The sequence below is a fragment of the Arachis ipaensis genome, chromosome B08 (genome assembly GCF_000816755.2).
Source record: "Arachis ipaensis cultivar K30076 chromosome B08, Araip1.1, whole genome shotgun sequence".
Taxonomy (NCBI): domain Eukaryota; kingdom Viridiplantae; phylum Streptophyta; class Magnoliopsida; order Fabales; family Fabaceae; genus Arachis; species Arachis ipaensis.
In genome coordinates this window covers 92001650-92005741 of record NC_029792.2, presented here as the reverse complement: position 1 = coordinate 92005741, position 4092 = coordinate 92001650, and the positions used below count along the sequence as shown (strand labels likewise).

Here is a 4092-nt window from a genome sequence, read left to right as displayed (position 1 = left end):
ACATCTTTGACAACTCTGTACCTTATTTACCATTTTCTCCATTAAAATATCTCATTTTTCCTATCTAAACCATATATGCCAACATGCATTGGAGTAATAAGTAAAATAATGCCAAAAGGCACCTCTTAGGTCCTAACTTGAGGGTGGAATAATAATCAAAATGCTAAAAATCAAGCAAATATCAAAGATGACTAGATAACCACTTCAAATGTTTTCAATGATTTTGCTACCATGATGTTCATGAATCATAGGTGCTACACTCAGAACACTCTAGTACACATTATTGTTTCCTTTTCTTCTCTTTTTTTTTTCTTTATTCGGATCTTCTCATGCTATTGTCTTTTCATGTTGTTTGTCATATTTCAATCTTTGCCATTGATTAAAATTGAATGTTTATCTTTTAATGGTGGAGATTGAAACACAACTTAAAACATGAGAAATTTTGAATCTTTTTGTATCTCCCTAACATAGAGAAAGCATAATTTCTTACGGAAGAGATAATACTATCTCCTCGTTAAGAAGAGGGAGAAACTTAGAAGATCCAATTTTATTATTTATTTATAATGTAGAATTACCTTCAATGTACTTCTTTTGGAAGTAATATTCATCGAGTTCATCGTCACCTTGTAAATTGGAAACCGAAAAGAAAAACCCTCAATTAAATTTATAGAAAAATAAAAGAGAACAGTTAGTATGAATTGCTCAGGTTTAATGCTTTTATTAAGTAATATTAAATAGTAAACTTTTCCATTTGCACAGTGTAGTCAACCATTTTGATTAAACTGGAGAAAAATAGATGTACTAAAAAAATATATGATGTTTCAACTCTTTGAATAAAGACTGGTACCTGAAGACCTCTAGCTTACTATCAGTTGAAACTTCATTTTAGAAGTAACAATACATAATGTTTGGCAAGTAAATTTTCAATCTAGTTGCTAATTATCTTAGTCGTGTATTTTCACTGATACTGCACAACTTATAGTGATTACCCAATGTTTCAAATTGGGATAACATAAAAAGAAGTTAATAAATTTGACACAAACCCATATTTAAAGAATCCAAGTGATAATGCAAACAACAAATTTAGCCTTCCTTCATGAACAATCTTTAACAATGAAACCAAATATTCATTTGTTAAAAGGTACAATTATACTTGTACTTTCCACGTTTTGCAGCAAACTCAAAGTTAGGCCATACTAATATCATAATAATTCATAAGAATAGGAACCACATGAACTTCTATTTGAGACAATAATTAGTAGATCTCATAATCAATTTCATCATTCTTCTTATATCATATATCAGCAATTACTGATTCCTTCTTTACCCAAAGAAAAGCTTACTCGCTGCTTATGACTGACACATTATCTAATGTCTCAAGCACTTCCAATTTTTCCTGCATAGTTTAAGAAAACACAAGAAATGAATTTAAAAAAAATGAATAGCAATAAGGTTCGCAAGAAAGTTTGATGGATAACAAACAATTAAGAATTTGCAAAGGACTTTGGTTGCAACAAAATTAGATTCCACTTACCTAGTAAGCAAATGAAAATTATAAGAAAGAAAGAAAGAAGTCGAAGTAATTTGTTGTCAAGATCGAGGCGCTTGAGTTCTGCAAGAATCCTATGCTTACCTCTTTTTACCCACGAATTACAGAACTATTTACGACAACACTTTAAGCTATAACTCGTTTGTATACGTGTCAAACCTAAACAGCAAAAAAAAAGCGACAAAAAAAATTAATACTTGAAGCAATCAGCAAAAGAAAAGAACTCCAATGTTGAAAACTGAAGTCCAATAGTGTTAACCCGACTCAGAATAGATAACTAACGGTAGAAACAATATGCATTTGGACGAAGAAGAAAAAAGAAAGAAAGAATCTTTTCTTCCTTTAGGAGCGTGACGTGCAGCAGATTCGATCGCCGTTTTATTTTTCCGACAGCCAGTTCTGTAATCTCTGTTTCTTGCTGTGGCGACACGTTGTTGAAGATCTTTGTTCTCATGCTCTTCATTGTACACCTGAGGCTTCACACCCTCCTCGATTCCAAGCTTCCAATGATCTCTAAACTCATATTTCTTCAAACTCTGCTTTGTGCTTTGTTTATTGCTATGAACAGCAACACATGAAGCTTAATAAGAACATAAATACACAGTTTAAAAAGAATAAAAATGAGGATATATTAAGAGAAAGAGAAAGAAAAAAATTACCATAATTTTCAGATGGTGATATGAAGATAAAAATGAGGAGGACGATCAGAGAAGGGAGAAAAAGAAAAAGAGGGTCGAAGAGAAGATAGTGACTCTGATTTCTGTGGATAAAGGAGAGAGAAACCCAGAAATAGATAGGAAAAGGATTGAAATTTGAAAATTTTTGAAGAACCGCGCCCAAAATTTGCTACGATCCCGCTCAAATTATTGCAATATGCTCCATTACTCTTCCATTGTTTTGGGATTGCTGATGCTCTAGCAGTGCTAAACACAATGGATAAAAGGGTACCTTAGAATTGGGAGAAAGATTGCTGCTTCATTTCCTTTTCTCCATCAGACATAATGAGTTTCCAATCCCTTGTTTACTCTAATCATCCAATCAAAAGCTAGCATTTTCGTTTTTTTATGCTAGACGGTGGTTTTGAGATTGTTGCAACATTCACTCCCTTCAACCCACCGGACAAACGTCGTCCCCGAAAACCTAACACCAGGTCTGAGATTTTTGAAAAGGATTGAAATTCTAGAGAAAGGGCGAGGTTTGAATTACCAATGTATATATAGGATAGGATTGTATCAGTAGCAATAAGGACAGGTGTCGATTGGAGAAATGCCAAAAATAGTAGAAAATTGGACAGGTGTTGAGATATCTGGACGTGTGTTACTGTTTTGCAACTCTTCTTTTATATAATAAATAGATTTAAATAAAGAGTAAAGTATCAATTAGGTTTTTGAAGATTTTAATTTTAGACAAATTAGTCTCTAGAAAAAAGTATTAATTTGATTTTTCAGGATAATAAACGGTGGACACATGATGTCATTCTATCAATTCATCAATTAAAATCTAATGGTGATATTTATATGTACTATTAATTATTCTGGACATATCTATTTATAAAAGATAATCATGTAGATAATAATTTTTGGAGTAAAAATTCACTTATTTTGATAGGATGTGTAATAAATAGAGAGCAATTGATAAAAAATATATGAAAATTTAAAAGTTAATAAATACTTCACTGTCTAAAACTATATTGTTTTCTTGCTGATGTGATAGTAATTAACGAGACATGCACCACGGTAAATAACGAAATACATGGACAATTCAGTTTCATGTCATACTATTTATTAACAGAAGAACATATATGTCCACTGTTTGCTATCTTAGAGGACCTAATTGATACTTTTTTTCTTCAAAGACAAATTAATTCAAAGTCAACTTTTTCGAGGATCTAATTGTCACTTTACTCTTAAATAAAATACTTATACGTTAGAAAAGTACAAATTCTTATTTAATAAATTTTATGAAATTCGTTCTAAATCATATATATTGTAATATTTAAAGAGTGTTTTTAGATAATATTTTTTATTAGTAAATTTAATATGTCTAATTTATTATCTATTTAGTATTGAATATATTAGAGCACACACTAATATATATTGCAATTTTTGTTTAAAAATTATTTAATTATTATTTCGATAATTAAATGATAATTAAAAATATTAAATATAAATTAAGAATATATTTTATTATTATTTTTCGATTTGATTTTTAATTAAATTTGGATAAGAAATTAAATAAATTCATTTCAAATTGACATTAGATATGAACTAATTCAATTTGAAATATGATAAAATAAAATTTTAAAAATTTTGTTGACATCATACTCTATATATCTATAGGGGATAAGTACGATTTTGGTCCCTAAAGTTTTGTGCCAGAATCGAAATCGTTCCTCTTGTAATTTTGGATTTAAAATCGTTCTTAACGTTTTTTTTCGTATTAAAATCGTCCTTTTAATTTTTTTGGACAAAAATACCCTCACCACTACCAACATAATTACCTCCTTCTCCACCACCACCACCAACTACCACTCCACCACCATT

At 30.1% G+C, this 4092-nt stretch overlaps 1 long non-coding RNA gene across 1 annotated transcript; it reads right to left on the bottom strand.

The window, feature by feature from the left end:
- Positions 312 to 1382, bottom strand: LOC110265626. Its single transcript, XR_002351786.1, has 2 exons — positions 1344 to 1382; positions 312 to 623 (listed from the first exon to the last, which is right to left on the bottom strand). It is a non-coding gene; the product is annotated as an uncharacterized LOC110265626 (long non-coding RNA).